This window comes from Manis javanica, chromosome 1, assembly GCF_040802235.1.
Source record: "Manis javanica isolate MJ-LG chromosome 1, MJ_LKY, whole genome shotgun sequence".
Classification (NCBI taxonomy): Eukaryota; Metazoa; Chordata; class Mammalia; order Pholidota; family Manidae; genus Manis; species Manis javanica.
The window spans coordinates 226,920,782-226,948,550 of record NC_133156.1 but is presented as its reverse complement, the minus strand read 5'-3'; the positions used below and the strand labels follow the sequence as shown (position 1 = coordinate 226,948,550).

The following is a 27,769-nucleotide window of genomic DNA, read 5'->3' as shown; positions in this document are numbered from 1 at the left end:
ATAATACTCTGTTGTATATATATTCCACATCTTCCTTGTCCATTCACCTTTCATCCTTTGATGGATACTTAGGTTGTTTCCATATCTTTGCTATTGTGAATAATATTGCAGTGAACAAGGGAGTGCAAATATCTCTTGGATATCCTGTTTTCATTTCCTTTGGCTATATACCAAGAAGTAGGATTGCTAGATCATGTAGTAGTTTTATATTTAATTTCTGAGGGACCTCCATACTGTTTCCCATAATGGCTGTATCAATTTACATTCCCACCAGCAGTGCACAAGGGTTCCTTTTCCTCCATATCCTTCCCAACACTTGTCTCTTGTTTTTTTGAGGATAGCCATTGAAACGGGGATTTGTTGTGGTTTTGATTTACATTTCTCTGCTGATGAGTGATGGTCAACACCTTTTCATGTATTTGTTGACCATTTGTATGTTTTCTTTGGAAAAATGTCTATTCAGTTCCTCTGCCCATTTTTTTTTAACATTTCAACTGACTTTTTATTATAATGTTTTCAAACATAAACAAAAAAGGTGCAAATAGAATAATGAATTCCATGTACCTCTTGTCCAGTTTTAACAGTGATTGTTTTGCCATCATAAGTCCTTAATAGCTAAAATTCAGAAACAATCTATACGTCCTCATTTGGGCACCAATAAACTGCAGTATATGTAATTTATGTAGCCATTAAAATGAATGAACTAGATCTACTTGTAGCAGTATGGATAGATTCCAAATATTGGGTAAAAAATGACAGTATATCATATATGAAAAAATTAAGACCCAAGTATATGGTTCTGAGTCCAGGCACATCTCAGACTCTGCAGGCTCAGTTCTAGACCTCCACAAGAAAATGAGTATCTCAATAAAGCAAGTCAGTTGACTTTCGGTTTTATAACATGTATCAAAGTTATGTTTATTCTATACTGTGTCTATTAAGTGTGCAGTAGCATTATGTCTAAAAAACAATGCATATCTTAATTAAAAATACTTTATTGCTAATTAGTGCTAACCATTATCTGAACTTTCAGCCAGCCATTAGCATTTTGCTGATGGAGAGTCTTGCTGGTGACTGATCAGGGTGATGGCTGCTGAAGGTTGCATGGCTGTAGCAGTTTCTTTTTTTTTTTTTGAGAGGGCGTCTCTCCTATTTATTGATCAAATGGTTGTTAACAACAATAAAATTCTGTATAGGGGGGTCAATGCTCAATGCACAATCATTAATCCACCCCAAGCTTAATTCTCGTCAGTCTCCAATCTTCTGAAGCATAACGAACAAGTTGTTACATGGTGAACAAGTTCTTACATAGTGAATAAGTTCTTAAATGGTGAACAGTGCAAGGGCATTCATCACAGAAACTTTCGGTTTTGATCACGCATCATGAACTATAAATAATCAGGTCAAATATGATTATTCGTTTGATTTTTTTTTTGAGAGGGCATCTCTCATATTTATTGATCAAATGGTTGTTAACAACAATAAAATTCTGTATAGGGGAGTCAATGCTCAATGCACAATCATTAATCCATCTCAAGCCTAATTCTTGTCAGTCTCCAATCTTCTGAAGCATAATGAACAAGTTCTTACATAGTGAATAAGTTCTTACATGGTGAACAGTACAAGGGCAGTCATCACAGAAACTTTCGGTTTTGATCAGGCATTATAAACTATAAACAATCAGGTCAAATATGAATATTCGTTTGATTTTTATACTTGATTTATATGTGGATCCCACATTTCTCCCTTTACTATTATTATTATTTTTATTTTTAATAAAATGCTGAAGTGGTAGGTAGATGCAAGATAAAGGTAGAAAACATAGTTTAGTGTTGTAAGAGAGCAATTGTAGATGATCAGGTGTGTGCCTGTAGACTATGTGTTAATCCAAGCTAGACAAGGGCATTAAAACATCCATGGATGCAGAAGATTTCTCTCAAAACAGGGGGGGGTGAGGTTCTAAGCCTCACCTCTGTTGATCCCCAATTTCTCACCTGATGGCCCCCTTGCGACTGTGCCTGTCTTAGGTTGTTCCTCCCTTGAGGAATCTTACCTGTCTCTGGCTAACCAGTCATCTTCTGGGGCCATACAGGGAGATGTAAAGTTGGTAAGTGAGAGAGAAGCCATATTGTTTGCAAAGGTTAGCTTTTTACTTCTTTGCAGATTTATGCCCTGTGGCTTCTATGCCCAGCATTTGTCTTGAGGTATCTTTACCACTTGGAGGAATCATGATACTCGGTAAATTCGATATGAGGCACGAATTCTATTTAAGGGTTGTAATTAGGAAGGAAGAAGAAAAGCTATAGAGGTAGCAGACAGAAGAAAACATGGGAGGATTGATTATTTCTTTGACATATCTTCTTGTAGAGTAACTTAAGCATGTATAGGTTTTAAACTACTAACTAAATTGCACACACACATTAACATAATAGGAATACAGTTACATAACCAAAGCAGATCTATAATTACCAGCCATCTCCAGTGAGGCCAAGAAAACCAGTTAGGCACCCTAGGCATTTGTGAAAATTTGTCTATGATATGATGGATATTGTCCAACTGTACTTGAACAGTCTGAGAGAAATCAGACAAATTAAAACAACCCATTCCTGGGAACTGTTCACATCCCATATGTTCTTTTATCCGTAGATAGTCTGTAGTCGTAAGATTTTGGAGCGCTACAATTTGCACTTCTCCTAATTCTTGGTTGAGTTCCAACAGTACAGATCCAGTCAAATTTGTTGTTTTACTCTATGCACAGGCCAGCTTAGATATCTCCTTCTTCATTCCAATGGCAAGTCCAGGAAATGGTGGGATGGATGCAGCTACAACTGCAGCATCGCTTGGATCTTTGTGGAGGTTTTTTGATGATCATCTTCTGGTACAAGTCTTCCAGAGAGTGCTGATGTTGGAAGTTCTTCTTCATATTGTATCTTAGTTCATTTTCTGGGTAGCCAAATTAGGCTTTGATCTTCTGTATAAACACAAACAGACCGTTTGCTCACACTTTGATATGCCGTTTATACCATTGTGTAGAACTTATTGGAGGTCACCACACAGGAACTGTTTTTTTTTTCAAGAGAAAGGAATATTATCAGAAAAGTGTACCTCCCTAGCCGATCATCTGAAACCCTTTAAGTGATCAAAATTAAGGATATTTAAAGCATGCATTAATCATTGATTTACAGTTAGTTTTATCCTATCAAGGAGTAATCCCCCTTTTCTTTCTTTATTTTTTTAATCTTTAATCTACACTTACATGAAGAATATTATGTTTACTAGGCTCTCCCCTATACCAGGTCCCCCCTATGAACCACTTTACAGTCACTGTCCATCAGCATAGCAAAATGTTGTAGAATCACACCTCTGCCCATTTTTAAAGCAGACCTGTGGTCTGCTAATATGTATATTTTCTCCTTTCCATGGATTGCATTTTCATCTTGCTGTTTCCTTTGCTATACAGAAGCTTTTTAGTTTGATGTAGTCCCACTTGTTTGCTTTTTCTGTTTCCTTTGCTTTGGTGTCAAATTCAAAAGGTCATTGCCAAGATCAATGATAAGGAATTTATCACCTATTTTCTTACAGGAGTTTTATAGTTTCAGATCTTAAATTTGAGTCTTTAATGTATTTTGAGTTGATTTTTGTGAATGGTGTAAGAGAGGGATCCAGTTTTGTGCTTTTGTTTTCATGCTTTTTTTCATTGTTTTCCCACCACCATTTATTGAAGAGATTATCCTTTCTCTAGTATATATTCTTGCCTCCTTTGTTATAAACTAATTGACTTTATATGCATGGGTTTATTTCTGTATTTTCTATTCTATTTTGTTGTTCTCTGTGCCTGTTTTTATACCAATACCATACTATTTGGCTTACTATAGTTTTGTAGTATCGTTTGAAATCAGGAAGTATGATGCTGAACCTGGTCTCTTTGATTACAAAAACTGTTCTTCCTACTATGTAATTTTTCTCCATTTGGAAGAAATTTTCAATAATGGCAATAGTGACATTTTTCCTTTTATTATTAAATATAGAACACTTTCAGACTCTGAGTCATGGTGATTATAATAATCATAGTCTAAAAATCTAAAAATATTTACTCAAAAATATAGAATGTTAAGAGAGGGAGAGATATTTAGTTGCTTGACATTTCACTATGCTGGATAAATGTGTTTTGCTGATAAGTGATCAAAAGTTAGGAAATCTTATTATAGACTTGCTGGGTTTTGTTGGTGGTGGACAACGGGCAATATTTTCTTATGGAATATGTTCTTCAAAGACAGCTAAAAAATTTCTCTTGTCCAGTCTATTAAGCATTATTTAGTCAAAAATCTTTGCTTCAGAGTGTTAGGAAGGAGTTTGGTTTGATGACAGAGAAGTCAGAGTGAGAGGTGACACTAATGTCAAGAAAGCAAACCTAGTTTATTAATCTCTATAATACAGGGGGCCCCAACCTAGTGTCAGACATCCCTGAATATTCAGGAGAGTTCCTTTTTATGGGGTTTGCAAGGGGTTTTTCAGATTGGTATTGTTATGCAAACAATGTTGAGTGACAGGCTGGCAATGATGTAAGCTAATTTTTACTGCATGTGCTTTTTCCCAGATTTCTCTGTGATTGCCCACCAAGAGGGGCTAACCCACACTGCAGATTTATTATAACGACTTTGTAATGAGGATAAGTCACTTCAGGACACCCCAGGAGTATGTCCTTTTGGACTCTAGCTTGTAGATTTCTCTGTGGTTTTACTCCTCCTGCTAGAGATCTTCTCACTGATGAAAGCTATCTGTACTCTCAACTCTTCTATGGTCACCCCTACTTTTCCTCACACTTCTGGCTTCCTGCCTAACAAAAGATGATCAATTAAGTTAGGCTAGTTTAACTTTAAAAAGAGAAATTTAGGGAATATAAAGATCATCTAGTTCAGCTCCATTTTTCAAATATGAAACATGAGGGACGTTAAGCCACAGATTCAGTAGCAGAGGCCAGGTGACTGTGATATAAATGCAGAGACTCCAACCCATGTTTCCATTTCTGTCCCTTTTCCCCCATTTCCTTGGGTATCGTCTTTGTCTTGGCTTTTATTACCCCAGGTCCAGCACATTACAAGAGACTCCTAACTGACCTTAACAATCTCCTCAACCTGATTGATCCAATCACCAAAAGAGATCTCTCTGAAACAATTATGATTGTGCCATTCTTTTAATCCAACTCAAAATCTCCAGGGGTTACACATTGTCTATAGGCCAGATTCCTAATTATAAATGCTGGTTTGTGCACCTGGGAAGGGCTCGTAAGACTTGCAGGGATTCTTGGGACCTCCATTCTCTGAAAATAAGATTAAGAGATTCATTAGATATCAGGTGATCTGTGAGGTTCCACCCAAGCTAAAGTTTTCAAGACCCTACATACATTTGGCTTCAAATTATCTTCCAAAGTTCATATTCTGTAACTCCTTGATACGAACTTTTCTTTATTCTTTCATATGTTTATATATTTTGGTACTAGAAATACATTTTTGTATCACTTTAGAAAACATGAAAGATCAATATTTAAGAGCTCAGGAGCAATGAAACTTTCTTTTTTTCTCTACAAACAAATTTATTAGTTCAGCTCTTCATATTCCATAAATTGTCATTGATTTGGCAATTTGATGAAAACATTTATATAAAAATATTCCACTAGAATATAAAATCTACAGACACAAAGAGGTTTATTCTGCCATAGATGTAGTCTTAGAATACTCAGAATACAAACAAGTGAATAAGACATAAGAATATAATAAAAAAGCTGTTATACTGGAGGAACTTGATTATATATGACCCTAGAGATGAAATTTCATTAGCATAACCTTCTCTCCATCCTCTTTTATTTCAAAGACCTTTCATATGGTATATTGCTTTTATGTTGAGAGTTCATCACTGAACTTAACTTTTTTATAGACTTAATTACTTTAGTATTTCTTTTTTCAACAAGATTTGAAATAATGGGATAAAACCAATCATCACCAAGCTTTACAAAAATGCATATGAAATTTTAAACTCTCCTAGGTGCTTCTGAATGCTGTCACCCTAAAAGCTGCTTTCTATATAGCTATTCTTTTTAACACCAACATTTTTATTCACTCTGCATTCCACAGGAAATCTTTCTATATTAAGGACATCCTCCTCAGAGAATAATGAACATATCTCAGTATTTTCCTTATGATTAAAGTTGTCCCTAACCCTTTTCCCTTTATTTCAGAATTACTTAGTGAGCGGACATTTAAGAAATTGCTGGGGATGCTACCATAGTGACTCTGTGTAGGACCTCAGTACAAGGAGACATGCTCAGGGCACATCTGGAATGGCAGGACACAGGTAGTTGAGTTCTGCTGGATGGAAGATGAAAAGGTTTTGCAAATTACATTGTAACTGATGTGTCTTCATATTTTTCCTTTTTGGTTCAACACATACCCTTCAAACTAATGTCCCTTATTACTCATTACCAGATGTTTATTCACTTTTAGTTCTCAAAAACAAACCAAAACATACCTGCAAGATAAACAGGCTAGTTGTGTCCTTCTCAGTGGTAGTAGTGAAGAACTCGAGGTCCTATAAGGCTAAGTGACTTCCTGGCCCCTGAAATACATGGTGGTTGAAGTGAGGATCTGATGATCTTCTAACATCTAGTTCAGGTTCCTTTTATTATTTTAACCTAATTTTCCGACAAAATAGGAGAGGACTTAGTATTTCTAAGTAGGAGGGTAAGTATGGGAAATACATCTGCAATGAAATCTAGCAGCTCCTTTCAATAAATAACATCTAGATCCTACAAGGTTGGCAAATCTCAACATGAGCTGGGCAGCCAGAGCACAGAGCCTTGACTTTCCTGGCTGAAATCTTGTTTCCCCTGCAGGGTTTCTTAATGCCCTGTTACACTGGCCCAAGCAGGGCACTTTTTCAATTCCCACAGTGTAGCTGAGAAATGCTTTTTTTCAATTTTTTTAGAACAGCAATTGATATATTCAGATTTTCTATTCCATCTTATGTCAAATTTAATCATTTGTATTATAGGAAATGGACCCATTTCATCAAGGTTTTCAAGTGGATTAGTAAAAAGTTATAATATTCTCTTATAATTTTATATGTATCTCCATATATCTATTATTTTAAATCTTTCATCTATGTGTATGTGGGAACTTTCACTTATTTCTGATGTTTTTTGGTGGCTTCTCTTTTTTCCTTGATTAATCTTGCCAAGGCTTTTATTTTATTCAGTTATCAACAAAAAGAAAAAAAAGAGGGGTTTGGGGAGTTGATAAATGATATCTGTTCAATAAACTTTCTGTGCATGCAATGTCATGCACTGATGTAGGGTTAAATGCTGCTGACAGATGCGGTGACCATAAGTCCTGATTTATGCCTATTTTCAGGTGTAGTAACTAACAGCATTCTCTTTTACTCTCAAAAGTGTCCCACATTATAACATAAATTACATGATCAACTCACTAATGGGTCAAATAAAATTCAGTTGAAATGTACAAGTGGTGGCCTTGACAAAAGTTTTGGTGAAGCCTGATCAGAAGGATTATATTTTTTTTAATGGAGGAGAGTAACTGGAGACATAATAGATGATCATTTTGTAGAGTTTTGCTACAAGAGAGAAAAGAAATGAGGTAGGAGGCAGAGGAAATGGAGTTATTTGTTTTCTGTTTCACTGTCTCTGCTTTTATTATTTTTAATTCTTTCTACTTTCTGTGGGCTTCTGTGAGTTATTTCCTAGTTTCTAGGGTTAATGCATTTAATATTAATGCATTTATGTAATGCATTTGAAGCCATATGTATCTCCTCATGAACAAAACATATAGTTTCTGATATAGAGTGCTTTTATTTTCATTAATTTCTAAGTAATTTGAAACTTTGATTTTGATATTCTCTTTAACCAATGAATTATTGAGAAATGACTAAAATATCTAAACTTCTGGATTTAGCTTTTTATTAACTTGTAATCTTTAGATCCTGTGTTAAGTGATCTGTATATCTCTATATATCTTTTAAAAATCTGTTGTAATTTCCTTTGTGGCCTTTACAGGAACAGTTTTTGTAAATGTTAACCTGGTAATCGAACAAATTGTGTATTCTCTGTTGAGTGTGAGTTCTGTGCTATCTATCAGCATAGACTTGTTAGTTAAATGATTTAAATACTCTATACTTTTACTCACAGTACATCATAGTGGGAGACTTTAACATACCTTTAAGATGTGGATTTGCTAATTTCCCTTTGTGATTTGACCAATTTTTCATGTATTTCAAAATGATGTTAGGAACTCCGAAGTTCATGATTACTATCATTTCTTGCAGAATTATTTAATGATGTGAAATATCCTTTTTTTAAACTTTAATGTTTTTGAGCTTCAATTCTGTTTTACCTTACATTGATGGTGCTGTTGTCAACTTTCTGTTAGTACTTGTATATGTTTTCAAACTGTGAGTTGATTGCAATTTTGGCTTTCTCTGCTAAGTTATACATAGCTGGATTCTTAAGAAATTCAACCTGTTTTACTTTTTATGAAGCAAATATCCAATTCATATTTATTGTTATTTTTTATATATATAGACCTATTTCTTCAATGTTATTTTGTGTTTTCATTTTACCATCCTTTTTTCATATACTCTTATTTCCACTAAGCTTTTTCATGGATTAGTGGAATTTTGTTTCTCTTTTTGTTTACTGGTTTGAAAACCATGCACAATCTGATTTTACACTAGTGGTCACACTTAAATTTTTATCATAAGTGGTTAATTTATATTTTTCTAACAGTATCTGAAGTTAATCACTATACATGATTCTCTTTGAAGCTCTTAGCATGCTTTTATTTTCTTAAATTCCCTTCCATCTTCCACATCTGGCTGTAGGACTAGCAGTATAAAAGTTCTGTGTATCCCACATGTCTCCTCCATCTTCCCCATCCCATGCTGACATAATCTGAAATTTTGGCACCTGATTGTTTTTAAGGAATTATTTTATGTTTCATAGAAAAAATAGTTGTATTACTTTTTTGCTAGCTTTTGCAGCTCATGGTTAAGTCTTAGTTTCATTTTTTCTGTATATTCTCTAGTAGTTTTTTCAGCCTTCAGAGATGAGCTTTGGGTTATGAAAATTTTGAATTCCTGGATATTTGAAGAAACATCTTATTTCATCTTTTCATTTTAATGATTTTATGGCTGAATACAGAAATTATATCTGAATGTCTTTTCCTTCAGCAAACTAAAGATATTGTTCATTGTATTTTTTCTCACCCAGTACTGATGATGAAATATCTAAAGCCAAATCTGATTAGAATTAATTTGAATGGTCTTTTCCTCACCCTCTCTGGAAGCTTCAGCAGTTTACCTTTGTAGCCATTAGCACGTTGACTATAAACTTGATGTTCTGAACTTAGATTAACTTTGTACATTGCCGTTTGTATTTGTAGGGTGATGGTTTATTTTAATCCTGCTGTGTATTTGGTGAGCCATTTCCAATCTGAGGATTTATATGTATCTCCAACTATAAGACATTCCATCATAGTATTTCTTCAGATTTTACCTCTCCTCTAGTCTCATTGTTGCCTATTAGATAGATGCTACGACTTAACAGTACTGTCTTCCAAGTCCCTTAAATTTGCATCTTTTCGCACCTCGCGCTTCATTCCTAGGCTTTCAGACATCTAATTTCTGTTTTCATTGTGCCCATTCCTCTAGTCCTACCTATTGAATTTTTTATTTCAATAATTTTTTTTTATGTCCAAGGTTTATGTTTGGTTTGTTTTATAACAGACTATCAAGTTATCATCTCTGGTCTGTATTATCTTGGTTTAGAACATGCACTCTGGTGCCAATATGTATCAGCTCTGCAACATTTGGCAAGTATCTTAACCTCTCTGTCCTCTAGTTTCCTCAAATGTAAAGTGGGGAAAACCATAGTGCCTACCTCATAGGGTTTTGCCAAGGGTTGAAAATTCAAAATATAAAGTTTTTAGAACAGTTCTGGGGACAATGTTCGTGCTGTATAAGTTAGGTATTTTTATTATAATCTAGAAGCAATTACAGCTACCTCCATTGAAAACTTTATGCTGATTTTCTTCTCATTAATAGAGTGCCCTTTATGTTTAATGAACATTATATAAACTGTCATAATACCAAACTCAGTGATGAGGTATTATACCTAGATGAGTCTAGATATTATTTTCCTAGATCCAGAGAAGCTATGAGAAGTGAAATAATTGTTCAAATTCACTAGGCAGTGACAGAACTGGGATATGAATTCATGTCAGTCTGTCACTGAAGTCCATGCTATTTCCATGATATCACTCAACCACAAACAACCACACTATATGCAACCTACCACCATAACATCTTTCTGCCATTACCAAACCAGAGCTCATCTCTTTGGGCACACCAAAAATCGTGTACTTAGAGTTCTGATGTAGTACCTCTGTATTGGAATTCAACTGTAGGTATCTGATGACAGTAATGATTTACTGCTGCTAATCTTAGTTTACCTCAGATAATTTGTCAACCAATCTTTTGGTTTTCTCTCTGCCATTCCTCCCAGTCTCCAGTTTCACATGGGTGTTTAAGATCGCCAGTCTCTAGCTCTCCAGGCGGTCTCTTGGCATGGAGGCTGTACACAATATAAAATACTAAAAAAAAACTTGACCCCTATGTTCATGTAGGAATGAGAGGAAAATCACTGCTTTCTGAGGTGGGGACAGCAGGAGCAGTTTCTGGGAAAATTCTTTCTAGGCCTAAAAATAATTAAGATTCTGGTTGTGTCCATTTGAGGTCTATGCCCAGCCCAGGTCTGCATGTCTAAGCCAGCACTCTCTGGTCATTCCAACCCAGCATGCTCACTACCACCTCCTCCCACCTCTCAGAGCAGCCCATGGATTGTTTTATGAATTGTCCAGTCTTTTCAGCAAAATGGTAACTTCCATATCTTTTCTTTTGTTTGTATCCCCCGTATCCTCTGCCAAGTAGGGCCATGTAGTCCTTTTTTCACTGTGGTAAAAGAAACATAACATAAAATTTGCTATTTTAACCATTTTTACTTATATAGTTCAATGGCATTAAGTACATTGACATTACTGTGTGATTATTACCACCATCCGTCTCCAGAACTTTTTCAGCACCCCAAGCTGAAACTCTGTTCTCAGTAAACAGTAGCTCCTCACTGCCCTTTCCCCCTCCTGGCCACCACCATTCTCCTTTCTATTTTTGTGAATTTGACTACTCTTTTTTAAGGAGAACCAATTATACAATCTTTGTCCTTTTGTGTCTGGCTTATTTCATTTAATATAATATCTTCAAAGCTCACCTGTGCTGTAGTGGTGTCAGAACTTCATTCCTTTTTTAAGGCTGACTAATATTCCACAGTATGTATATATTGAATTTTCCTTGTTGGTTCATCCATGGACAAACATTTGAGTTTCTACTTTTGGCTATTGTGAATAGTGCTGCTGTGTGCGTTGGTGTACAAATGTCTGTTTGAATCCCTGCTCTTAGTGCTTTTTGTTATATATGCAGTAGTGGACTGGCTGGATCTTATGATAATTCTGTGTTTATTGGTTTTGAGGGAACCACTGTGATATTGTCCACAGTGCTGGGCCATTTTATATTCCTACCAGCAATGCACACTCTAATTTCTCTATATGTTCTCAAAGCTTACTTTACCCTCATTTTTCTGACTTACCCCTCATGATGAATGAGTAATTATTACTCTATATAACATCTGTATTGAACTTCATAGTTGGCAATATTTTTGTGTATACCTTGCCCTTTTTAACCTTTATAATAATGTTTTAAGTATATTTATATTACAAAAGAAGAAATTGAAGCTTTGAGGTGTTACATCACTTTCCCAAGATCACAGAGCAAATATATGGAAAAGTCAAATATGTAACTTTCTTCCTGATTCTTTTTATTATTCAGAGAATTAAATAATCTATGTTCTTTGAGATTCTCCCTATTTGCTCTGTTCACTCTGAATCATAGCAAAAGAAAAGCTCACAGTGTGAAGAGATTCCAGAAAAGGATACCTGCTATTCTCCCATACCTCTATGAAAATGAATGGCTTAAATAAGTAGCAGGAAGGGTTTAGGTTAGATATTAACTGGGTGGCTGATGTTGGTAGACATTGGCAAAGACTACCAAAGGATACTTTGGGATAATTCAAGTCCTGAAAAATACTGTGGGTTGAATTCCAACTCAGCACATGCCTGAAGGCACAGGAAGTAATTCCATGAATCCTTGTTAATTGTTTGAAAGCAGGGGATAAACTTGATTTCACATAGTGTCTTTGAGTTCTCTGATTCTATAACAAAGATTCTACCAGTGTATCTGTATTACTGAAAAAAGGTGTTCTTTCATATTTGGGGATGGACCTTGTTTTCTTGACCCCTTCATCCTTGATTTTCTGGAAGATTCAGGTCCCTTCACTCAGTTCCATTTCATACCCTCAGACTTCATTCACCAGAGCATCAAGGGAGAGGTCAGAGGTGACGTACCTCACCTGGGGTCCTGAGCCACCCATTGGGCAGCTGACTTTTCTGTAACACCATTCATTTGATTTCACTCTGCTCCCTAGGGAGATTTGAAGGGGTTGCCATTTTGGCCTGAGATTAAAGGGACAGTTCCAATGTCTAACCTTTATGAGTTGTCAGTGCCGTAGCATAAAGAAGAGACAAGGTTGCTGGTTTAAGATAGCAAGCCTAAAAGAAAGCCAGCTAGTAGTGATATAAAATTCTCTGGGTATTTATCCAGATGTTGCCATCAGTCAGCTATCTGCCTCAGAGCAGCAGTCTGTAGGGTATTTAAAAGTGCACATGATTTCACTCATGCTGGGCAGTCCTTGCCTTCCCCTGCTGAACTGTACGTCTTAATGACCCTGAAAGCAAGACTAATTCAGCTCCTTACATATGTTTAATATCCATGTGTTTTAGTTTCCTCATTATTCAAAAGGAAGAATCAGAACTTCTCACCTCACAGTTGTTCGAAACTAAGTAATAACCCGTTTTGAGAAGTAGCATGCATCCCAAGCAATTTAAAGACCTTTTTAGGATAATGTGGAAATTAAAGAAAAACTATTCTAGAAATCATTTAACAAAATGGTTGATGAAAAATTGAGGTAATGTGGTATGCAAACAAAAGTGGTAATAAGGTAAAAAGTACTATGCATCTGAAACTAACAAAGATAAAATAAGAAGCAAATTATTTAAAAAAAAACCCATAAAAATAAAAGTACTGTCTCACCTACATCCTCTTTCTTTTTTTTTTCTTTCCTCTTCTTTGAAGTCTCCTTGTTGGGGCCCTTACCTCCTATGCTGTGAATGACCGGTGCAGACCTGGGTTTAGAGGAGTAATCACCGAGGCATCGCTTTAGTAAATAGCAGCGCTGTCGACCTGGAGTAGTGATCACACTGCCTCTGCCTGATGCAGGACGGTTAGTCTTAGAGCCAGAGAGCAGGGAATGCGGAGCTGGGTCATGATCCTGACCAACCAACGCTGTTACTGGGCAGATTATGAAACTGAAGCCAGGAGAGGTGCCCATTATTTCTCTTTTACATTTCAGAGATGGAAGTTGAAGAATGCCGTGGAAAGAAGATGAAATGGGCAATGGTGTATCCATTAGTCCTAGATCCAGGGAACCGTCTTTGTAAGTAGACCTGCCTTCAAATGTCCCACAGAGTCTGCGGAGTTTGCAGAACAACTTAAGAGCACTCCAAACCAGGTATGGTCTCAGTAAATACATGGAGTTAAGGCCAGCAGAACCTGGCTTGGCACTTAGTTGATCCTCATTCTCACCAGAACTCCCTTCTAAGCCTGGATAACTTCACATAATGTTAGAAATTTCCCTCTAAAGATCTGACTCTTTATCTCTGCAGGGCAGCAGATCATCTGCCTCTTTATCTCTATTGGCAGCCCTACTAGGTACAAGTTTCACACAAATGCACAAACCTCAACCACTTGGTTTTCACTACATTGCTTTCTCTCAAATTTAATCGCTGCATTTTAGTGTCTGTAGAAAGAACTCCGGGGTAATATGACACACCTCTGGAATTCCTCCACTGATTATAGGCTGTGCCCTGCAAGTGACGATAGCAGGATTTGGCCACTTAGGAGTGCAGGGTTCCCTTGACACCACCTGGATCTTCATGGAGAGTGTCATGCTGTGCACTCTTTCAGAGTGCTGGCTCGATTTCACAATTTTTCCCCCTAATATAGTGTCTATCTTGAACGAGATCCCTGTCCAAGCATGTGTTGCTTTTTTATGTAATAAATCGCAAAATTCAGGATTTAAACATTGCAAGTAAAAATCTATATTTTTCTATTTTATTCTGTGAGATTTAACATATTAATTTTATCTTTAATTACAAAAAAGCATGGTGAACAAAATGTGTTGTGGTGGGATTATGAAAATGTTTTTCTTTTTTATACTTTCATATAATTAAAATTTTTTCTACTATGAAATTTATTATATTTATGAATCAGATAAATGTTGTAAGAATCCAGCCAGGTCATGGGGATTTTTGGATTTCTGAAGAGTTTTGACCTAGGATCTCAGTCACTCCCTCATCTCGACACTGAAGTGAAACCCTGTGACTTCTAGGTTGTTTCCTGCACTGAGGTTTTATGACTCCATGGAAGATCTAACTCATTATCATTAAAAATAGATCTGTAGGGCTCAGAGGAATGATTTTGATAGTAGTTATATTGTTTAAAACCCCCAGACTTGGAGCTGGAATGCTCCAAGAAATCTCTACCTGAGGAGTTTAAGGGAAGGCAGGGAGGGGGGTCCCACAGTGGGGTAAAGGGACGGAGGTACATTATTAACACTCTCATGGAGTCTCCTTCGCTGTTTTCCTCAGTGTGACTAATTATAATGCTCTTTGTTCTTTGTTCCAGAGTCAGAGACATCCCTGCCACGCGGCTAATAGATTTATAACTCTGGGCAAAGGTTTCAACAAATACGATTTCTTCACTCCAAAGTCCACCTATGTGTGTTCCCTGAAATAAAGAACAGTGCATTTCTGTCTGCTGGTCTCTAATCCCAGAAGCCTCGGCAGCAGAGCCCGGAGTAGATCCAAAAATGTCTTTTTATAGCTCTGGAGACCATGACTGGCTCAAACAGGATGACGCTCTGTGGGGTCACCCATGGACTTCATTGTTTTCTTTTTTTCAAACTGACATAGTGTCTGCAGAGAAAAGACTACCCAGGTAGTCCAGAAAAAAAGAGACTATGTTGTGACTTAAGTGGTAGAAATGGAAAGATCCTAACATGGAGCATTGGTGAAAACACACTTCTTATCCAGGCAATTGATTAGAATGTTGCAATTGAAAAGTTTTACTCAGAGAAAGAAAATGAGTAAAAAACAAAGTAAATGAACAAAAAGGAGAAGATCTGGGATTAGGTCTGATGATCTAGAACATACAAGGAACATAATTCAGTTTCTGATTCTTTACCTGGGATCTTGGAACATGATCTGGGGCATAAATCAGAATCTTCAATGGCTGTATTACCATGCCTGCCGCACACCCTTCCCATGAAGATAGGCAACAGGGAAGGTGCTTGAATTCTATCAGACCCATGGGTGTCCCCAAGCAATTTGTTTCTTTAGCATCTCACATGAACATGGCTGAAATCACAGATAAAGCTCAGCTGGGGCTGGACTGGGGGAGCGCTCCATGTGACAGTGCTATTCTGAAAAACATCTGACTTGAAGCCAAGTGACACTAAACCCACTTTAGTGAGTGTTTTGGTATAAGGTGTCTATTCCAGAGCCCAGCCCGAATACTAGTGGAACCGAGTATCGTATGACAATCTGATTTACCACAAAGTCTTGTGGCAGATTCCGCAGGTATGGTGTGAACATTTGAATGATCTTATCTGGGAAGGAGCCAAGTGGTCTACGGAACATCTGAAAATGAAACAATACCCTGCAGAGAAGCTGTGCCTGCCTTAGAAACTCTGATAAAAAGTCCCTGAAACTTGAAAACCACACAAACATTGTCTTGGTTCTTGAGAAGTTCATTGTCTAGTGGGGAAAGCAGATAAAAAATGACAATCTTAAAATTATTTAAGTGCTATACTAAGAGTATATCCAGGGTGCTGTCAGAACACAGAAGAGGGACACCTCGTCCAGCCAGCCAGTGAGGGCCAGGGAAGGCTGCCACGATAGCTAGTTATAAGAAATTGAGAGTACAGTTGGGACATCTTGTCTTGAAGATGACATTAGCTTTCCAAATACATCAGACTCATCCCAGAACCAAAGGATTTAGCTTTTCTCATAAAATCTGTATGTATTTATTCATCTGCATCCTCAATGAATGGGAGAATGGTCAGAAATATGTCATTGCTCAGACACAGGTCAGTGTCACCACTTTTTAACCTATGGTTATTCCTCCATATATGTTTTCCTTTAAAAAGCCTGTTCTTTGCTGTCATTCTATCTGAACCTGTACTTTTCTTTATATAATTCTTAACAGATCTTTATCTCACCACCTAGACAAACTGTTTGACTTTATGTGACACTATTTCATCTGGTTTACATAATGCAAGATTTTGCCTCACTTGATATTCGCTATTTTCCCTTCCTTGTTTTCTGCATACCTCCAGGAGCTCTCCTGAGTGATGTGAGCCTGGCAGTTATTTTTTGTATTAAGTTTTATAACTAAAAACCTAGATATATTTTTCATTTCTTGTAAAGTTGTCTGAGCCAGGGGAGCTGAAAACTGGGGAATGGGCTGTTTGGAGAGCTAAAGACCTAAAAGTGAATGCCACCTTCTAATTGCCTGATGAAGCTGTTTCTCTTTCACAGCTTTGTACTTTACATCCAGGGCAGGGTCTGATTAGCCTCACTCATGTCAAAATTAGGCTGGATATTGGAAACTTCTTACCCTTTTATCTTACCTCATTGGCAATGTTCATGCATCCATTATTCCTCTGGATTAAGAGGTCAAAGAAGCTCAGGAGTTACAAGGATGGACCCTTTTAATTGTGGGCTGGGGGTATGCCTAGAGTATCCTCTGTATGCGTTCACTGTTCTACAGTGGGTCTCTAGAGGGAAATGATTTGTTGTTGAGTAAGGGCGATTCGCAGGATTTTCAGCCTGAGTTTACACATAATGTAGGGTCACTTCAGCTGTCTTAGAAATGACAATAGTGGTAGCCAGTGGACAGACCATTTTAAGATAATAACATTATCCAAAGCTACTTCCATTTCAAAAATAAATATTATTCACCAATTGATATGATCACACAGGTTTTTTTTGTTAGATCTGCTAATGTGGTAAATTACACTGAGCTTTTTTTTACATTAAAGTTTCATTGATATGCAATCTTATGTTGGTTTTAATTATACAACACAGTGGTTCAAGTTACCCATATTATTAAATCCTCACCTCTTTTAGTGTGGTCACTATCTATCAACCTAGTAAGATGTTACAGGGTCATTAACTGTATTCTCTGGGCTGTACTACATCCCTGTGACCAACTTATATCATGATTATGAGTTATTGTGGTCTTTTATCCTCTTCCCTCACCCCTCCACCCCAATCCCATCCCCTCCCCCTGGTAACCACAAGTCCCTTCTTGGTGTCTATGAGTCTACGGCTATTTTGTTCTTTCTGTTTAGCTTTGTTTTAATACTTCACAGGTAAGTGAGATCATTTGGTATTTGTCTTTCTCTGCCTGGCTTATTTTACTGAGCATAATACCCTCTAGATCTATCCATGTTGTTGCAACTGGGAGGATTTCTTTTCTTTTTATGGCTGAATAGTATTCCATTGTGTATATATACCACATCCTCTTTATGCATTCATCTAATGATGGACACTTAGGTTGCTTCCATATCTTGGCTATTGCAAAAAGTACAGTGATAAACATAAGGGTGCATATGTCTTTTGGAATCAGGGACTTTGTTTTTTTGGGGGAAATTCCTAGGAGGGGAATTACTGGGTTGAATGGTATTTCTATTTTTAGTTTTTTTTTGAGGAACCTCCATATTACTTTCCACAATGGTTGCATAAATTTACATTCCCACCAACAGTGTAGGAAGATTCCCATTTCTCTGCATCCATACCAGCATTTGTTATTTCTTGTCTTTTGGATAGTAGCCATCCTAATGTATCCAAATCTCATTGTGGATTTAATTTGCATTTCCCTGATGATTAGTCATGTGGAGAACCTTTTCATGTGCCTATTGGCCATTTGTATTTCTTCTTTGGAGAAGTGTCTGTTCAGGTCCTCCACCCATTTCTTAATTGGGTTATTTGTTTTTTGGGTGTTGAAGAGTATGAGTTCTTTATATATTTTGGATGTTAGCACCTTATCAGATGAGTTATTTATGGATATATTCCCCCATACTGTAGGGTGCCTTTTTGTTCTGCTAATGGGGTTCTTTTCTGTACAGAAGCTTTTCAGTTTGATGTAGTCCCACTTGCTCATTTTTTATTTTGTTTCCTCTGCCTGAGGAGATGTGTTCAGGAAAAAGTTGCTCATGCTTATATTCAAGAGATTTTTTCCTATGTTTTCTTCTAAGAGCTTTATGGTTTCATGACTTACATTCAGGTCTTTGATTCACTTCAAGTTTACTTTTGTGTATGGAGTTAAACAATAATCCAGTTTCATTCTCTTACATATAGTTGTCCAGTTTTTCCAACATCAGTTGTTGAACAAGCTGTCTTTTCCCCATTATATGTTCATGGTTCCTGTACCATGTATTAATTGACCATATATACATGGGTGTTATGTCTGGGCTCTCTACTCTGTTCCACTGATCTATGGGCCTGTTCTTGTGCCCATACCACATTGTTTTGATTACTGTGGCTTTGTAGTAGATCTTGAAGTCAGGGAGCATAATCCCTCTAACTTTGCTCTTCTTTCTCAGGATTGCTTTGGTTATTCAGGCTCTATTGTGGTTCCATATGAATTTTAGAAATATTTGTTCTAGTTCACTGAAGAATACTGTTGGTATTTTGATAGGGATTGCCATGAATCTGTAAATTGCTTTGGGCAGGATGGCCATTTTGACAATATTAATTCTTTCCATCTATGAGCACAGAACACTGACAGAGTTCTTAACAGTTCTATTGAGATATAATTCTCATACCATACAATTCACCCAATTAAAGTATATAATTCAATAATTTTTAGTATAATCACAGGATTGTATAGCCATCACCACAATCTATTTTAGAACATTTTCATTATACCAAAAAGAAACCCTGTACCCATTAGCCATTGCCACCCAATATCCTGATTTCCCCATAGCCCTAGGCAATCACCAACCTATTTTCTATCTCTATAGATTTGCTTATTACACACATTCCATATAAATGGAATTATATGATAAGTGGTCTTTTGTGTTCTCTCATCACATAATGTCTGTAACGTTCATCCTATTGTTCGTACCAGCACTTCATTTCTTGTTATTGCCAAATAATATTCCATTTATGGATATACTAGATTTTGTTTATTCATTCACCAATTGTCTGACATTTGGATTATTTCTACTTCTTGACTATTATTTGACTATTATTTCCACTTTTTGACTATTTGAATAATGTGGCTGTGCAGCATTATTTATAATAGCCAAGATACAGTTGTAATCTAAGTGTTCATCAACAGTTGAGTAGATAAAGATGATGCGGTGTGTATATATATATATATGCAATGGAATACTATTCAATCACAAAAAGGAGAAAATCCTACCATTTGCTATAAGATGGCTGGAACTTGAGGGCATTATTCTAAGTGAAATAAGTCAGAGAAAGAGAAATACTATATGATCTCAGTTATATGTAGAATCAAAAAAAAGAAATCTCATAGAAAAAACCATATTTGATTGTTACCAGAAGTAGGGTGTGGAGGAAGGGGCATTGGATGAAGGTGGTTAAAGGTACAAACTCCCAGTTATAAGATTAAGTAGTAGGGATGCAATGTACAACATGTTGACTGTAGTTAACATTGCTATATTATATATGAAAATTGTGAAGAGAGTAAATTGTAAGAGTACTCATCATGAGCAAGAAAAATTTTTTTCATTTGCTATTTTTTGGTTCCTATGTGAAATGATGGATGTTAACTATTTGTGGTAAGCATTTCACAATATATGTAATTACTTATTTAATGCTGTTTTCCAACCATATTTCAAAACTGGGAAAAGCAATGCAACTATGAACATTCATATTCAAGTGTTTTCATCTCCGGGTATATATCTAGGGATGGAATTTCTGGATCACATGGAAACTCTAACCTGTTAATATTGAGAAAAACTAGACAACAATGGGAATTTTTCCTAAGAGAACGTTAAGGACTGAGAATAAAAGGAGATCAGAATTGGACTGAAAGGGATTGAATCCAGCCAGACTGCTTTCATTTTGACAACGTCTTGATATTATTGGATATTCAGAGGATTCCAGATGATAACAAAAATACCTTTTCAGGGTAACACTTAGACAGTAAAACTTGGAGTAAACATTAGTTATAACATCCCCAAATGTTTTCTGATTCAGGCAGGAAGGCAAGTAGATTTTCTAGCCTTATATATTATTTTTGCATGGCATGTCCCAGAAGCATTTAAGGAGAAATTGTATAGATTTCAGTCATATCTGAATCTTGTAAAAGCTGTGCCATCCAATATGACAGCCATTAGTTACATGTGATTTTTACAATTAAATTAATTAAAATGAAATCTGAAATTCAGGTCCTCAGCTGTCTGAGGCTACTATGTTGCACGTGTGACTACTGTGCTGTACATTTAGCAGTGGTTCTCAAATGGTCATGATTTAACCCGCCACAGAAATCTGGTACTGTCTTGAGAATTTTTTTTCTACGACTTGGGGCAGGGTGGGTGCTACTGGTACCTGGTGGGTAGAGGCCAGAGATCCTGCTAGACATCATATAATATACAGGGCAGCCTTCACAATTAGCCATGAAAAATGCTAATAGTTTCAAGATTGAGAAACCTTGTTCTAAAGCAATGCTGTCCAAACCTGGGTAGCTTTTTATATAGAAAATAAATCATTTGATCAGTTTTTTAAAAGTCCTTATGCCTGAGTCCCACCCCTAAGTTTCTGATTCAGGAAGTATGAAGAGAATCCAGGGATCTGTGTTGTTCAAAAGCTTTCCAAGTGATTCTTATGAGTAGCCGACTCAAGAACTATTGTGTAAAATTAGACAGGCAGACTCTCAGCTCTTAATTCAGAAGAAAATCACCTGGTAAACATGAACAGTACTCCCGGGTTAGATTCATGGCTCCAAGGCCATTACCTCTTCTGTTTAATTTCTCTAATTACCTATCTCTCAATTAATGGGGTCATTCAGCATTTAAGACTTGCATTAATTTCCCTCTTCTTTTTTTAAAATTCTTTCATTCTGCATAAAACCAGTTTGCAAATGATCACCTCTTGTTAATCATTGCACACTTTCTGTTTACAAATAGAGCAAATGACCTAGAAAATGTTTGGCAGCTCGCTGTCTTTGTTTACTGGTGTTTAATGGGAAAAAGCTGAGCAAACAGGCGCTCTAGCTCCTCTGTAGGTGGTATGCATGACATTGTCGTCCATGCCTTTGCTACCAGCTAACTTAATACATAGAAGTGGAATTCATTTCAAATGGTTTGAAGTTGTATACTTTAAGTTCAGTATAATTCTGCTGAACTTAGAGAAGTGTAAAAAGAGTTGATTATAGCTTTAAGACATATTTTCCTTTCCATATTCTATCACTCTGTAATAAACTAAAAAAAGGAAACAGTCCCTGCTTTTAGGAAACTTAAAAAGTTTAAATAGGAAGTGAGACATAAATACAAGTATCTGTAAGAAAAGATATTCAATATTCTAAGAGGATACAAAATCGAGAGGAAGAGATCTTTCTGGCTGGAGAGATCTGGGAAATTTTTATGGAAGCACAGCATCTTTAGCTTTTCCATCCCTCATTCAATAAATGTTTGATGATGCCTAACTCATGCTAGGTCCATGATTTCTGGAGCTGGGGATAAAGAGGGGCAATCCCTCTATTTGCAGAATTTCATTTCCTAGAAACTAATCACCAGTCAACAGTTATTTATAATGTGCCTACTGTGAACCAAGCATGCAAGACAGACAGGCAATGATGACACAATGGGATCAGTATTAAAGTAGGGGGAGAACATAATCCAATTGATTACTGGCTGGGTTTTTATTATACTAAATCCTCCTCTCTAAGCACAGATATTTCTCTGTTCTCATTTGCAATGTCCATATCATAAGGCACTCACTCACCCTTAGCAATAATTTAATCATAACACTGAATTTAACAGTAGTTATTTATTTAGTAACATGCTGCCATCATCCAGTGGGTCATTAGTGTTAAGTCTGGCACCCTCCAAGGAATCAGTAAAGAATTGCAACTGAGAAACCACTGCAGTGATCCTGTTTGTCAATACCTCTGAGCAAGTTTTCTGAAAGAGCTAATATATATATTGGCTCTTCTGTAAATCTGGTAACTATGTCAATTGTGAGCTTAATCAGGAATATGATGGCTATACAGTGAACTTTGCTATGTGGAGTTTGTAGTAGAGCTGGTTTTATTCAATCTCGAAGTAATTTCAAATTACAAAACATTTCAAACACATAAAAACTACAGAAAATAATATAACAAACACCTACATGTACTCCCCATAATGCCTAAAAGATAATAACATTTTTCTTTTTTTGCCCTCAATTCTGTCTCTTTGTCATTTTCTCTGGGACACAAATTAAACAACATTAAAGATATAGCTAGCTAAAATCTCCTTTGCACACCCCCTCGATTCCTTCAATGTCCCTCCTCCCAGAGGAAACCAATATCTTGAAGTCAATAAATTGGCAGTAAAATTCTCATGTATTAAATGAGAATGAAAAATGAAATTTAAAATTAAAATAAAGATTTTTCTATATATGAATGCATGTATATAGTGTTTTTTAACATTTACACAAATGCATAATATTGTACATATCCTTTTGTTAACTAAATTTTAATTTCAAGTTATATTTTCAAGATTTTTAGGTATATATAGACTCAGTTCATTCATTTTCACTGCTGAATATCCAATCTTATCTGCATTTCAGGTCCCTTTGCCCTGTAATATCTTTTATGTCTTTTCTTTCCTTGGTCAGTCCTGTAAGAGGTCTGTCCACCTTATTAGTTTTTATCAAAGATATGGATTTATTGTTTTTTTTTCTATTTAATTAATTCTTGTTCTTTATTATTTTTGAATGACTAAAAGGTTCCATCTTTATTGTCAGTTTGTTGAGGTGCAATTCACATACAAGAAAATTCACTAATTTTAAATGTATAATTCAATGACTTTTGGTAAACGTATTTAGCAGAGTAACCACAAACATAATCAAGACAATTTCAACTGCCACAAAAGTTCCCTCATACCCTTCTGTAGTCATTTCCTCCCTTTTATCCATGAGACCTGGTAACCACTAATCTAAAAAACGCTCAGCTTTTTCTAAAATTTCATGTAAATGTATATACAAACAGCATGTAGTATTTTGGGTATTGCTAGTTTCAGTTAGGATAATGCTGTTGAGATATATCCATGTTGTTACATGTATCTGTAATTTGTTTCATTTTAGTGCTGAGTGGAATTCCCTTGTTAAAAGAATGTTCTGTTCCATGGATCTCTGTGTCTGCATCAATCATTGTTTTGTCTATGTAGGTTTATAGTTTTAATTCTTGAAATCTGGTTGGGTAAATCTTTCAACTTTTTTATTTTTAAAGCCTGTTGTTACTTTGATTGAGAGTGTGTTGAATCTATTGATCAATTTGAGGAGAATTGAGATTTAAAAAAAATAAGATCCATGGACTATCTTGTCATTTATTTAGGTCTTGAATTTCTCTCAAAAATATCTTGTAATTCCCAGTATACAGGTATTGCATATATATTTGTTAAATTTATCTCTGGTTCATACTACTGATGCTATTAAAGTAGTTCTTAAAATTTCAAATTTGAATTGTTCAATGCCAACATATGTAAATGATTTTTTAATATTGATGTTGTATTCTTGATACCTACCAAATTAGCTTATAAATTTTAACAGTTAATTTGTGGATTCCTTAGTATTTTCTACATACAGGATTATATTATCTGTGACTAAAGACAACTTTGCTTCTTTTCCAGGCTGGATGAATTTATTTCTTTTTCTTGCTCTTTTAAACTGGGTAGAACCTTCACCACAATGATTAATAAAAATGGGAAGCTTGAACGTCTCTCTTTTTTTTCTGATCCTATAAAGAACACATTCAGTTTTTTTCACTAAATATGACATTAGTTGTCAGATTCTGTAGATGCTTTTTATTGAACTGAGAAAGTTTCCCTCTATTCCTAGTTTGGAGTTTTTATAATGAATGAGAGATGAATTTTGTCAAATAGAGTTTCTGCCTTTATTAAGATGATTATGTAGTTTTCCTATTTTAATTTATTAATTTAGTGAAGTACATGGATAGATTTTTAAAATGTGAAACCAACTTTGCCTTCCCATGAGAAATCCCACATGGTATTTCCCTTTATATATTTCTGGATTTGAAATGCTAATATTTTGTGAAGGATGTTCACATTCATGTTAATGAAGGATATTGGCTGGCTTATAGTTTTCTTCTAGTGGTTTATCTGGTTTTGGAAACAGAGTAATGCTTGCCTCATAAAACAAACTGTGAAGCATATCCTCCTGTTCTATTTTTGGAAAGATTTTACATAGGATTGGTATTATTTGTTACAAAAATGTTTGGTATCATATACCAATGAAGACATCTGCACCCAGAGTTTTCTTTGTGGGGAAGTTTTTATCTACAAATTCAACTTATTTAAATGGTCTCAGGCTAGTCAGGTTATCAGTTTCTCTTGAGTGATCTTTGGTAGTTTGTCTTTCAAGGAATTTGTCAATTTCATCTAAATGGCATAGAGTGCTCATAATATTCCCTTATTATTTAAAAATATGCAGTATCTGTAGTGTTGTCCCCTTTATCATTTCTGATTTGTCTTCTTTCTTTTGTACTTCATTAGTCTTTGTAAAATTTGTCAATTTTATTGGTCTTTTAAATTAACCAGGTTTTGATTTCATTGATTTTTCTGTTACTTATTTTCTTCTTAAAAAATTTCTGATTTTTATTATTTCCTTCCTTATGCCTATGGATTCAATTTACTTTCTTTTAGTGTCTTTAAGTGAAAGTTTATAACATTAATTTGAGAGCATTTAATAATATAAATCTCCCTGAGAACACTGTGCTTTAGATGTATCCCATAAATTTTGATATGCTTTTAAATTTTCATTTGGTTCAAGATAATTTCCCTTGTGATGTCTTCTTTAGCCCTCAGTTATTTAGAAATGTGTTTCATTTCCAAATACTTAAGAGTTTCTCCAGGTAGGTATCAGTTGATTTCTAATTTAATTCTACTGTGGTCATAACATTTTGTAAGACTTGAATTCTTCTAAATTTACAGAGACTTGTTTTATGGTCCAGAACATGGCTTATTTTGGTAAATGTTTTTTGTGCACTTGAAAAGATGGTGTATTCTGCTATTGTTAGGTGGAATTTTCATTAAATGGCAAATAGGTCAAGTTGATTAGCAATATTATGAAGGTGTTTTATACTTCCACTTGTTTACTTTTTACTTGGTCTATTACTATTAAAATCTCTGACTAAAATTATTAATTTTTCCATTTCTCTTTTCATTTCTAACAGTTTTTGCCTCAGGTATTTTGAAACTGTCAGTGTTTGCATACACACTGAAGACTGTTATGTCCTCCTAATGAACTGACTTGTACATCATTATGCAATTACTCTCTATTCCTAGTAATATCCCTTGCTCTGAAATCTAGTTTATTTGATGTTACTATGCCACTCCAGCTTTCTTTGGATGGTCTAGGCATGGTATATGTTTTTCTATCACTTTACTTTGAACCTACTTGTGTCTTTATATTTTAAGTGGGTTTCTCTTAGGTATCATATAACTGATTCTTGTTTTTTTATCCAATCTGACAATCTGTGTCTTCAACTGGAATGTTTAGACCATTTGTATTTAATGTATTTATTGATACAGTTGGGTTTATATCTACCATCTGCTAATTATTTCTTATGTTCTGTATCTTTTTTCTCATCCTATTTTCCTATTTTTTCTTCCTATTTTCCTATTAACCTCAATTAGAATTTTCATGATGCGATAGATTAATTGTAAAGACATCTCTTATCTTTATGCCTTTCTGTATCATACATTTTTGCAGAATGACTGAAGAGCTTTGAACCTTGACCTGAAAAGGAGTGTACTCTCCTACTCTGTCTCTCTGAGAACCTGCTATTGCCATGTGTACAAGTCCGTACTAGCCTGCTGTATGATGGAGACCATGAGGGAAGAGCTGAGCCAAAAGCCAAAGCCCCAAATATGTGAGAGAACAAGGCCAACCCACAGATGACCTACCAGAGGACCCCATCCATGTGAGAGGGCCTAGAAGAATTGAGATGACCTGTAGACTCTGGAATCCAGACTTGCTCATTTTTTTATTTGGTTGTATGTTACACAGCATTATTGTGGCAATAGATAACTGATACATATAATATACATCTTATCTCTTCAAATGCAATCTTTGTATATGTGGTGTTTTGGTATTTTATAAGTCTCATAGCTGAATTGTATTCTTTTTTCAAATGTAGGGTTTGTACCTTTATATTTTAAATCAATCAATAAGCCTATTTATACTTGTGTTTTTAAATTTTGTCTAAAGCAATTCAATACCAAATATCTCATCATACCAAATAAGGTAATTCTTTTAATAAGGTTTAACTTCATCCTTATCCATGCTCCTCTTCTTCTAAATTAAGTTGACATTGCCAACAGTTTTAATTCTACATAATCACTAAATTTGTTTAAATAGTATTCCACTTTTTTTTGAGGAATCCTCAATTACATATTATCTCACAAATTATCACCAATTATTTAAATTTATGCTAACTGCTAATTACTCAATTGGAAGAGATTCTTTTCCTTCTCATTTTAATCCTTCTCCTATCAGGAATTCTGCTGGCTAAAGTGAAGGCCAGCCCACATTTGAAAGGAAGGGAAATAAACTTCTCAATGGTAAGATCTGCAGTTATTTTGCATTTTAACCCTTCTGATTCCTCAGAAAATGAAATCAATGGTATATTTAAAAATTGATGGTATCTTAGAAGTGAGTTTGCTGCATATACAGTGATGCCAACTTAGCACACATTAATTCCTAATTAAGAAATACTTATTGAGTACCTGTGTGCAGTGCACTGTGCTAGGTGCAAGAGATACCAGCAGTGAGATAGATACGACTCTGGTTCCTTATCTAAATTAATACAGGTCTACGTCCATAGTCACAAAGTCCTGTTAACTTGATGTTCTAAATCATCATGGGTCTGGCCCATCTTCTATTTCCTACCTCCACTCTTGCTCAAGCTCTTTCATGTCTCATATCTGTTATTGCAAAAATCCTTCTTCCCACAAATCCATCTTTGCATAAAACTGTGATTTGACTTCATTACTCCTTAAAAGGCCTGCCATCAGTTCTAGGATGAAGCTCAAATGAACTCAACATGCTCTGTCCTCCCTTTGGCTGCATCTCTGAATAAGCTTCTCAGTTTACCCTTAGGTGCCACTGACTGGATTTTAGTTCCTTGAGTATTTCATGCCTTTTTTTCTTATTTGCCTTGATCTATATTATCTTGACACATCACCATATCCTCTGTCTCTGCCTGGCCAACTTCT

General features: G+C 35.6%; 2 long non-coding RNA genes across 3 annotated transcripts in view; one reads left to right on the top strand and one right to left on the bottom strand.

Moving 5' to 3' along the window:
• LOC108407345 (uncharacterized) overlaps positions 1 to 26,621 on the top strand; it is a 33,195-nt gene extending 6,574 nt beyond the window's left edge. Inside the window, exons 2-4 of the long non-coding RNA XR_001855714.3 lie at positions 13,586 to 13,744; positions 14,920 to 16,381; positions 26,265 to 26,621. This is a non-coding gene — a long non-coding RNA (uncharacterized lncRNA). The remainder of the gene's footprint in view (positions 1 to 13,585; positions 13,745 to 14,919; positions 16,382 to 26,264) is intronic.
• LOC118973941 (uncharacterized) lies at positions 5,190 to 13,578 on the bottom strand. 2 transcript variants are annotated; one of them, XR_005063487.2, is made up of 4 exons: positions 13,267 to 13,578; positions 10,886 to 11,016; positions 6,526 to 6,612; positions 5,190 to 5,320 (listed from the first exon to the last, which is right to left on the bottom strand). It is a non-coding gene; the product is annotated as an uncharacterized lncRNA (long non-coding RNA). The 2 variants fall into 2 exon arrangements; XR_005063488.2 differs by lacking the exon at positions 10,886 to 11,016.
• Positions 26,622 to 27,769: the final 1,148 nt, after the last annotated feature.